Source organism: Vigna unguiculata, chromosome 9, assembly GCF_004118075.2.
Source record: "Vigna unguiculata cultivar IT97K-499-35 chromosome 9, ASM411807v1, whole genome shotgun sequence".
Taxonomy (NCBI): Eukaryota; Viridiplantae; Streptophyta; class Magnoliopsida; order Fabales; family Fabaceae; genus Vigna; species Vigna unguiculata.
This window is the reverse complement of record NC_040287.1, coordinates 22,531,823-22,544,155: the sequence shown is the minus strand read 5'-3', so window position 1 is coordinate 22,544,155 and position 12,333 is coordinate 22,531,823. Positions and strand designations below refer to the sequence as shown.

Here is a 12,333-nt window from a genome sequence, read left to right as displayed (position 1 = left end):
GATAATAACCGCGGAACTTGTTTTCCACGGAAGAGAAAGGCAAAAATTTCTTCCCCTTTTACTTTTATGGCAGTTCCTTGACCTTTACGGTCTCAAATAAGTGACGTCACAACGATGTGTCGTTTTGGACTTTCTGCCTCTTCCTTCCATAGCCACCATTTAACTGACATACCAGCTCAGACTTTCAGACGCAGTGGCATTTCCGTTATTTCCCACGCGCTGTGTCGTTTATTCAACATGCGTTCCACACAATCAATCCCCTTCCCCTGCACCCTATTCACTTCTCCTTCATCACACTCACAACAACACATACGTCAACGCAACATTCTTCAACCCAGCTTAAACCTTCTTCTCCGTTTCCCTCTTCTCTCTTCACAGAAATCGCCGTCAATCATCACGAGGATGCGGCTGCTTAGTTTTTTGTTTGCTTTTTGTCCTTGAATCCATGCGTTTTCTGTGCTCTGCCGCCGCCGTAAGCCGCCTCACGTGAGGGATGGGTTGCGTGCTCGGGACGCCGGCGCGTGCCGGAGATCAGCGCCGTCGACGGAGAGAGCATCGGGAAGTTGCTACCGGAGAAGGTAATAATGCCGTTAGGGTTCGAGATAAGGAAAGGAACCGGAATACCGGCGATTTTCCGGGGACTCTTCCGGCGCTGGAGCGCCGGAAACCAAGACTGGACCCGTGCGCTGTCACGCAGCAGGGATGGCCGTCTTGGTTGATGGCCGTCGCCGGCGAAGCAATCGGCGATTGGACTCCTCGTCGAGCCAACACTTTCGAGAAGCTTGCTAAGGTTTCGAACTCTTAATTTTAAATTTTGCACTTTTGTTAAGTAATTTTCTTTTTGTTTTATTAGTTAATAAAAAAATGAAAAATGGATCTATTTTAGTAAATGTTGTTTTCTATGATCGTGTTGTTCAGATTGGACAAGGACCTATAGTAACGTGTACAAGGCCAGGGACCTGGTTACGGGGAAGATTGTGGCATTGAAGAAAGTGAGATTTGATAATTTGGAGCCGGAGAGTGTGAAGTTCATGGCGAGAGAGATACTTGTTTTGAGGAGGCTTGATCACCCCAATGTGGTGAAGCTTGAGGGTTTGGTTACTTCTAGAATGTCGTGCAGTTATATTTGGTGTTTGAGTATATGGAGCATGATCTCGCAGGGCTTGCGGCTGGCCAAGGGTCAAGTTCACTGAACCTCAGGTACCACAATTTTAAGCAGCCGTGCTACTTGTTAAATGCATTTTTGCGTGTTCTTTTGTTGTGATAAAATTGGGCATGAGAGATGTAACTAGGTTTGAGACCTTGGTGCTGTTGATTTTTATTTGGGCTTTGTTCAAGACATAGCTTTTTCTTCTAGAGCTTTGTAGGCGATGATGGGCATCGTGTACAATTTTAAGTATGTTGCTTTCTTGTTTATTTCACCCTTCTTTGATTTCGGTGTTTTGAGAATTCATTTATTATATCTCTCTATGAAGTAAATGTATTGTTTAATTAGGAGTATTTTTCTTTCCATCTAAAGAGGAAGCAAGTCTACCGTTAAATTTGTACATGTTGAGAAGGGTCTGGTTGATTATTTTTCTATTATGGAGACATTATAATTTTTATTTGAAGTCTACCCCTAGTTTAAATGGAAAACAAAGTTTGGTTATAAGGCGTGTGAATTAACAGTTAAAGTTGCAAACTGTTGCAATGTGAATGTTAAATCATTCAAGGGTTATTTCTAGATTCGTGGTGATTGTCTTGTCGCATTCAGTACTTGGTGGAGTTGTATGAAGCAATGATTCTTTTTAATTATTGACGAACTAGGAGGAGGATAGATTCGTTCATATTAAAAGCAAAAGGAAAACTCTTACTGAAAGGCTGATTTGTCTCTCAGTATATTCTCTATGACAGGTTAAATGCTTTATGAAGCAATTACTCTCTGGTCTTGAGCATTGCCACAGTCGAGGCGTGTTGCACCGTGATATCAAGGGTTCCAACCTGCTTATAGACAATGAAGGAATCCTTAGAATTGCAGATTTTGGACTGGCAACCTTTTTGATACCAAGATAAAACAGGCAATGACAAGTAGAGTGGTGACCCTTTGGTATCGTCCTCCCGAGCTTCTTCTTGGAGCTACGTTATATGGTGTGGGTATTGACCTTTGGAGTGCTGGCTGCATCTTGGCAGAGCTGCTTGCTGGAAAGCCAATAATGCCTGGCCGAACAGAGGTATTGCTCTTCAACTTGTTTACAGGTTCTGTTCTCTAAACTTCAGATTTTGTATACTCATTGCGATTCTTCTAATCTGTTTATAAATATTTAAGTACCCGTCAGTAGTTTGTAATTCATCTTGCTCCTTACCAGAGTCACTTTTGAGGCTTCGTGTACAGGAATCTTTCTTTACTGGCAAAAATTTATTGGGAAGTTCTCTTAGACACACAAGTTGGATAAAGATAGAGGGCTTGTGTTTGACAGTGTCATCGACTTTTAGTTTGTTTGGTGATGGCAATAATCTACCATCTTGATGGAGCAGATATAGAATATCAACTAAAATGCAAAATCTATCTTAAAGACAAAGCTAAATGAAAGGGAAGCTAACTGAAATGAGAACCGTTTAGTAATTTAGTTTATCATCTGAAAGTACAGCGTATTTAGCTTATACCCTTTCTGTGTGAAAATTGTACCCTTTACATTATAGCACTAATGTTTGAAGTTGATTCATCCTATTTCACTTTCACTGTCTGTATCTTTTTGTGTGTCCCAACATCCTTTTTTTCATGGCTTTTGAAGTGAGCATGTTCAGGATGATACATGACTGAATTTTGTGTTGCTTGGGGCTAGGTTGAACAGCTGCACAAAATATTTAAGTTGTGTGGCTCTCCGTCTGAGGAATATTGGAGGAAGTATAAATTGCCAAATGCTACAATCTTTAAGCCTCAGCAGCCATATAAACGTTGCATCTCAGAAACATTCAAAGACATTCGTCCATCTTCTCTACCTCTAATTGAAACTCTTCTTGCAATAGATCCTGATGATCGTGGAACTGCCTCAGGAGCACTGAATAGTGAAGTGAGTGATCACTGTATATTTATTAACCTTGTATTCATGATATAATAAATTTGATATGTTTTGTATCTGCAGTTTTTTACCACGGAGCCCTATGCTTGTGAACCATCGAGTTTGCCAAAGTATCCTCCCAGCAAAGAATTGGATGTAAGCTGAGAGATGAAGAAGCAAGAAGGTTCCCTTCTGCTCTTCTCATGTTTCATAATTAACTTCTCAACTGTTTTTCTCTAGTTTTTCACTAATGATTTTCGTTTCTTCCTCAGGCAAAAGGCTCTAAGTGGAAAACTAGTGCAGTTGATGGTGTCAAAAGAGGCAGAGCACGGGAGCGTGGCCGGGCTGTTCCTGCCCCCGAAGCAAATGCAGAGATCCAAACAAACTTAGATGTAAGTCAGACACGTAGTTGTCGTGTTTGATATATCCTCTTGGCTTCACCTGGTTTTGCTGTGTTTGTTTTAATTTTTATTCCTTTATACCAAGTTCGTGCTTGTGTGTGTACAAATCCGTGAATAGTTGAAATATCATAGGTACTCTACTCTTTGGATCAATGACTTTTTTAGGCCCGAGCTTCCTCTATTTTTCCTTTTCATACTAAAGCTGACATAATATTTTCATGAAACCTTGATTTTCGCGGTTGGTTAGATTTACAATCTGTAATGCAGTCTGGAACTTAAGAATCGAGTCGTAGATTCTTTAGCATTTTCTTACTTAGGATTCTGATCATGTCTACCCTGTCATTTAAACTGTTTTTGGTGATCATATTTTATATTCCTTGAGAACATGGAGCTTTGTGAAACTTTTGTTTGATTCGATGATAGCATGGTAAATTGAGCTTTTCACTTAGTGTCTTATATGCTCTCCCTTGAGCACCATTACATGTGTTTCTCACTGAATTTCAGAGGTGGAGAGTTGTAACGCATGCAAATGCAAAAAGCAAGAGTGAGAAATTTCCTCCTCCTCATCAAGATGGAGCTGTTGGATATCTAGAGGATGCATCAAATAAAGGGCCAGTTTCGCTTGGCGCCCCCGACATCTCGTTTTCCTCAGGGATATTTAATTCAAAACCTTCTGGACCTGTTAGAAGTCATGCTGGTGCAGGACATCACAGAGGAAGGAAAGCCAAAAAAGAAGAGTCCCAGATGGCGTCATCATGGAAATTCATGCGTCCATTCAAGCCATCAACAGTTGGACTTTCTATGGATTTGTTATTTAGGAGCAAATAATCAGTTACTTCTGATTTTGGCATTGTAGAGTGAGGTTAGCAATGATTTAGGCCACCATACATTTTTTTTTGCATATCGCTATGGTTTCAATTGTTTTTTCGCGTCGCTTCTATTATATTTTTTTTTTGTATTTCATTTGGCATAAAGTTGTTGTATAATCAACATTACAACGGGGATCCCTACATTTGTATATTTAGAGGATTAAATTCTCTGCTGTACAGTTTCTGGGAGGACTTCTTCAGGTCCTTTCGAAATGTTTCGACTTAGCGTAGCTAGTAAATTATTTTAAACAAGTCCTCAAATTTCCGTCCACAGATGCTCTGATTTATAGAAGTTCCTTAATTTAGTTAAGATCTACGCAGACAAGTTTCTTCATAAGTATCTTAAGTACAGAAAGATAACATAAAATGAAATAAATTTGTGTAATGTTCCATTTAATTAATAAAATAATTAAAGGAAGCGTCGCACAAAATAAAGTATAAACGCGGTCAAGGAGTTTAAACTTTACTCTTTACAAAATTCGAGGCACACCACGATGTCTAAAACATACTAGATACAAGAACCAAAGGCTAACAAAAGAAGATAGAATATTAAAGGATACTTCTACTCACCTCTGAGCTATGTGTTACAAGTGTTATAATGAATCAATTCCCTCACACACAAGGTTAGCCTTTAATGGGTTTCAAGCCTCCTGCTACTCTCACCACAAGAGTCAGTCCGCTTTAAGTGAGACTAACTGACTCCTTAGAGTGTCAGGATGCAATCCTTACCTTGAATCCTTAACAAGTTATATAGATGGGGCACCACTATGGACACTCACTAATAGGGGGCCATGAAATTACGTCCCGACCACTGAAGCACGACCTTGAAATCCCACCTAGAGATTTCCAAGGAATTACGTACTAACACGGACCAAACAAGAAGGGTTTATCACACATATACATATATGTCACATACTAACTCCTTATAATTCACCTCTTTCATTTCTTTCCCAGTGGTTCCATACCCATTCATTACTCTCAAACCATAGTTGTGGAATTTCATCTCATGCCAATACCATGCCACTTTAGCACCAACCATCTCATTTGTTTCACATGTCGAGATCATGCAATCATATCAATCCAATTTATAACCACAGCATATCTCATGTATTTCATTTCCCAGGTCTCATACATTATATAGGGTACATCATAAATCAAACATTTCATTTAGCCAAGTGAAGGAAACAACACAACTCGCAGCGGATCTCGCTCAAGCTAGGAATCTTCGCTTAGGCGAGAGGAGTGCCCTCGCTTAAGCAGTGGACCCTCGCTTATGCGAGATCGCGACAAGGGCATTTGGAGGCTTTCACATGGCTCGCTTAGGCGAGCTCTCCTCGCACAAAGGTGAGGTTCCTCGCCTGGGCTAAAACAGGAGCAACAAGCCCAAGGCTCTCACGCGTCCTCGCTTAGGCGAGCGTCTCTCGCCTGAGCGAGATAGTACCTCGCTCAAAACAAGAGCTTCCGCCTGAGCGAGAGCTCGAGTGCAGCTCTGGTTTGTTCCTACAAGTCTCGCCTAGGCGAGACAAGCTCGCTTGGGCGAGTGTGTCGAACCTCGCCACTATTTCTCCCTACCACAGTCATATCTCATACCCAAACAAAAATGCAAACTAGCTTATACATCCACAGCAACACACAACTCAACCATTCACGAAACAAATACAAACAACTGCAATCATACCAACAAACAGAAGCGTTCTAGCTTCCCTTACTTGGAATAAGCTAGTTTTAAGGCCTTGACACCAAACAACGGAGCACCACAACTCTAGGAGAAGATTAAGAAGCTGGAAAAAAAGAACAGAGGGCGTTTAATACCGGAGCTCTAACACTGCCCATGGAAATAGGGCTAGAGATTGAAAAGTATGGGTTGGGAATACTTACGTGAGCAAAACGGGGTCAAGCTGAACGTGAAGCTGAGTATACTGTGGAACCCTAGCGGAGGAATATGACAGCAGCTCTAAGGAGGTGAGGGTTCTGTTTTACAAAAAGTGAACACAAGTTAGTATTTGGGGCAGATTAGGTCTGTTTTTCCCTTTGGGCTAACCCTAAGGCCCAATAGTTAGGGGCAACCTTAAAGAAAAGGGGCAGAACGAAAAGTGGGCCTTACAATTTTTACAAATATTCAGAAGATACAAAATAGGATAAAATGAAATACAATTTCCATATATGAACTATTCATAAATTTTAGTCAATTATTTTTAATCGACCAAGGTATGAGTTATGAGACAGTTAGAATATCTTATGAACTTTATGATTATGTAATATTTAATTATGTTTTGAGTTCCAGTGAAAATTTTCAACTAAGTCAGTAGTAAATTTCTAAGGTGTATTGAGCTTTTAGAATTATAAAACTTTTCAATTGAGTTTAAGCATGATTATTAACTTTATGATGTAACAGTTATTTTACATTGTTAGTTTTCATAAATTTTGTCATATAATATTTAGTTACATAAGACATTGATGATGACATCTTTCCAAATATTTATAGCATTTTTACATCACAATTTTAAAATTATGAAATTATAAATTATAAAATTGTAAAATTATAAACTATAGAATTGTAAAATTATAAAAGTCTAAAACTATAAAATTATAAAATTATAAAATTATAAAATTAAAAAAGTATAAAATTATAAATTATAAAATTATAAAAATACACAATTATAAAATTATAAAATTATAAAATCATAAAATCGTAAAATTATAAAATTATAAAGATATAAAATTATAAAGTTATAAATGTAACGTCCCATTTAATTATTAAATGAAATTAAAGGAAACGTCACGCGATAAAGTATAGCAGCGTAGTCCTGGGGTTCTCAACCTGTAACGTCCCATTTAATTATTAAACGAAATTAAAGGAAACGTCACGCGATAAAGTATAGCAGCGTAGTCCTAAGGTTCTCAACCTCACCCCTACAAAACTAGCTAGGCACACCACGATGCCAACAAAAGCAGGATAGCTGTTTAACTAAAAGTTTACAATCTAATAACCACGAATACAGGGGCCATAGCCCTAAAGAAACATGAAAGAAAGACGTTCGAGATCTAGCCCAGATGGCTAAGTAGCGGAGTCGTCATTCCCTGGTTGACCACGAGAGCCTCGCCCATCTGCTCCCATCAACCAAGTTGATGATCATCGCAAGAAAGAACAGCCACATACATCACAACCATGCAACAAAACGGGTAAGCTAGAGCCAACAACATATTCAACATGCAATCAAGTATATTTTCATCATCTCATCCACATATCAACCAAACATGTTATGACTCTTCATTCAATACACTACGACTCGACTCGACTCATCCGGATACGTATAACTTGGTCGGATTCAGCGGATGCTTGCACTTGTGGTGGATACCCCTGCTCGACCCTGAGCTGCTCGATCCTGAGCTATGTGTTACCAGTGTTACGATGAATCAAAATCTCTCCCACCACAAGGTTAGCCCTTAATGAGTTTCAGGCCTCCTGCTACTCCCACCACAAGAGTCAGTCCGCTCTAAGTGAGACTAACTGGCTCCTCGGAGCGTCAGGATGCAACCTTACCTTGAATTCTTACCTAGTTATACAGATGGGGCACCACCATGAACACCCACTAGCAAGGCCATGGAATTACGTCCCTACCACTGAAGCGCGACCCTGGAGGTCTCACCTAGAGACCCCAAGGAATTACACACTGACACGGACCAACATTCATAAATCAGCAATAAGAGAATATTAAATTATATTTTACAATTCCATATCAACCCTTGAAGTTTAATCCTCATATCAATCACATCTCAAATCCATACCTCCGATCATCACCACCCCAATGAGTCTAGGGCCTCGTCTCACATTAATACCAAGTTCCTTTAGTTCCAAACCACTCATTTATTTCACATGTGAGGTTTCATACCAAACTCGTCATACAAAATTCGTAATTCATGCCAAGCATGCACCACACTCCATTATATACATGTTTCTCATCATACAATTCACGCCCAAACCAATAACAATCATCCAAGGATGAACGAACACCCAAACAGCGCACTGCCTCGTCCAATCCCTCGCTCAGGCTGGGGAATCTCGCTCAGGCGAGACGTGCTCGCTCAGGTGAGCCTTCCCTTCGCCTAGGCTAGGGTTCGATGGAGCACTCAGGGAACATCACGGGATCTCGCTTAAGCGAGAACCCTCTCGCCTGGGCGAGGTGTTCCCTCGCTCAAAACTTCGAGCAGGTCGCCCAGGCGACCTTTCGTGCAATAACCCTAGGCGAGCTCCCTGTTTCATCTCGCTTAGGCGAGATTAACAGGTCTCGCCACTGTTCTTCACTGCAACAGCCATGTTTTCCGACCAAACAACACATGCAAAGTATTTTCACGCATCAAAACGACAGATCCAACTATGCAATCAACAACCAACGCAGAAACATTTCTAAAAAGACTCGAAACTAGAACCCTAACTTCCCGTACCTGGAAATCAAGTTAGCGGAACGCTCCGACACGCACACAGGAGACCAAACTGTCCTTAGGGTGGTCAGCAGCTGGAACGGACGGTGAAACAGAAGAAAGGAGGCGGGTTATTACTAAACCCTAACAATAACAGCAAACATAGACCATGAAAACAGAAGCATGAGTCAAGGGACGACTTACGTGAGTAGGACTGAGTTTGAGCTTGAAGGAGGGGGACATTAGGGTAAACCCTAGCAGAGCTTTTCGTGAGAGGTAGTGAGGGATGGCGGCTGGTTTCTGAAAGAGTGAATGTGAGGTGGGATTAGGGCAACATAGCAGGGTTTATATACATTGGGCCAACCCTTAGGCCCACTTAGGGGCAGCCCACTAACCTCTGGGGCAGGAAAAATGGGGCAGGAAAAATGGGGCCTTACAATAAAATTATAAAATTATAAAATTATAAAATTATAAAATTATAAATTATAAATTATAAATTATAAAATTATAAATTATAAAATTATAAAATTATAAAATTATAAAATTATAAAATTATAAAATTATAAAATTATAAAATTATAAAATTATAAAATTATAAAATTATAAAATTATAAAATATAAAATTATAAAATTATAAAATTATAAAATTATAAAATTATAAAATTATAAAATTATAAAATTATAAAATTATAAAATTATAAAATTATAAAATTATAAAATTATAAAATTATAAAATTATAAAATTATAAATTATAAAATTATAAAATTATAAAATTATAAATTATAAAATTATAAAATTATAAAATTATAAAATTATAAAATTATAAAATTATAAAATATAAAATTATAAAATAAAATAAAATTATAAAATTATAAAATTATAAAATTATAAAATTATAAAATTATAAAATTATAAAATTATAAAATTATAAAATTATAAAATTATAAAATTATAAATTATAAAATTATAAAATTATAAAATATAAAATTATAAAATTATAAAATTATAAATTATAAAATTATAAAATTATAAAATTATAAAATTATAAAATTATAAATTATAAAATTATAAAATTATAAAATTATAAAATTATAAAATTATAAAATTATAAAATTATAAAATTATAAAATTATAAAATTATAAAATTATAAAATTAAATTATAAAATTATAAAATTATAAAATTATAAAATTATAAAATTATAAAATTATAAAATTATAAAATTATAAAATATAAAATTATAAAAATAAAATTATAAAATTATAAAATTATAAAATTATAAAATTATAAAATTATAAAATTATAAAATTATAAAATTATAGAATTATAACTAAATAAAAAATTTTCAATTTGATAATTTTATGATTTATAATTTTATTATTTTCATTATTTCTTAATTTGTAATTTTGTAACTAGTTCCATTGTTAGATAATTTATAATTTTATATTTTTAAATTTCATAATTTCATAAGTTTGCTATTATGAAATTATATTTTTAAATATTTTTATAATTTGGTAATTTTGTAATATGTTAATATTTTCAATTTTAAACTTTTTAAATTTTAGTTTTATAATTTTGTTTTCATCATTTTACCGTTACTGTTTTATATTTTTGTAATTTGTATGTTTTGTATTTTGTATGTTTTTAATTTATACTTTTATAATTTTAATTAAATTTAAAAATAATTTTTGTTTTATATAGTAAATATTTTGAAAAGATTTCGTCTTTTGGATCTTTTGTAACAAAATATTATATGTTGACATGTATAGGGAATAGGATCCTCGGATTGAATTGGTACGGAGATGGGGTATTTTCGACTTTTTCAACTGGTTAGGGGATGTACATATTTGTCTTGTCCCTATTCCAATACCCGTTTAAATAATTAAAATATTTACAGTTAATTAAGTAACCGTATATATATATATATATATATATATATATATATATATATATATATATATATATATAATATATATATATATATATATATATATATATATATATATATATATTATTTTTTATTTCTTCTAATTGTTAGGTTTGTCATGAAATTTATTCACATTTCCAATATACTTTTCATCTTATCATAACCTTTATGCAATTATGTTTAAAAGATGTATGTCAATTAAATATTTTTTATGTCTAACATTTGAATATTTCTACTACTTTTTAATATTTTTATTTATCCTATATTTTCCTTTCACATGAGAATGTTTAACACTCTCAATTTAAGTGTTTAATGTTGGTATCGCACATTATAATGTTTAACTTTTGGACAAAAACCAAGAGGTGGGTGAATTGGTTTTTAATATTAAAATTAATACTTTAAAAAATTTTCGAAATTTTATCGATTAATTTAAATATCAATTCCTTTAAAAGCAATAGTAGATAAAATAAAGAGATAAAGAAGAAGAATTGACACATATATTTATACTAGTTTAGATCAAAAGATCCTATGTCCAGTTGTTAATCTTTTCAAATAAAGAGATACCTCAATCACTAACAAATATCATATTACAAACAGATAACAACTCTCTTGAAGCCACAAGAGATGAACAACCTTTCTCTGAATCACACTGAGAATTTGACCCAGCTTTCCTTGCAACAACAACAACACTCAATCTCCTAGAAACCCTCTTAGGAAAAGTTATCGCTCTACACACACTAGGTTTTTCAAAGCTCTTTGAGAACACTCAGAGAACTCTCTTTGCAGTCACAACACAAGAAGACTCAGAGAACTCTCTTTGCAGTCACAACACTGCCACTCTAGCTTCTCAAAAAGGTAAGTTCGAAGTAACTCTGATGTTCCTTAAATAGGGGTTTCAAAAATTAGGTCAAAAAAAACTAAACAGTCACGTTCAAATTGACAGGGATAATCGATTATCACTAGTGATAATCGATTATTACAGTGTATTTTTCGAAAACAACACTTTGAGCAGATAATCGATTATCTTGGATTGATAATCGATTATTCAAGTGCTTTTCTGAAAAATTGAACTCAGCTTAGAATAATCGATTATCACATTGATTTTTACAAAAATGCAAGAGTTATGATCTAGTTGTTGATTCTAAGCTATTCTAAGCACTTTAAACATTTTACAAGATAACTTTAAACATAAAACTCTTGTCTTCATATTGTCTTCCTGTTGGCTTTTAGGTTTCTTTTATCATCATCAAAATCTTGCTTCAACATTTTAATTTGTCTTCTGCTTTTTCTAACATTTAATAGCATAAAACTTTCATTTACTTGGTAATATAAAAAAATTGTCTTCTTTATTCGATTGTTAATAATTTGTTTTTGTTTTATTTGAAGAACTCTTTTATTTTGCTAAAATAATTTTCATTATTTCTCTACCATTGACTATGTTGATATTTAAAAAGTTTTCTTAGCTCTCTAGGGTATTTTTCATTTTATCATACATTTAATTATAGATTTGGTTTCCTTTGTGCGATTTCATTCAATAGTCTCTCAAATTGTTTCTAAGACACATATTTGATAATTTTTAATATTTTTATTTGTTGTTTATTTTTATAATGTAGAATACTATTTTGATATATTTTATGTAATTATTGTTTATTTTCTAAAACTCATTATCAATCATA

General features: G+C 34.6%; 1 pseudogene; it reads left to right on the top strand.

Annotated features, from left to right (window-relative positions):
- Positions 1-493: 493 nt before the first annotated feature.
- On the top strand, positions 494-4,578 carry LOC114163564 (annotated as a pseudogene).
- Positions 4,579-12,333: the final 7,755 nt, after the last annotated feature.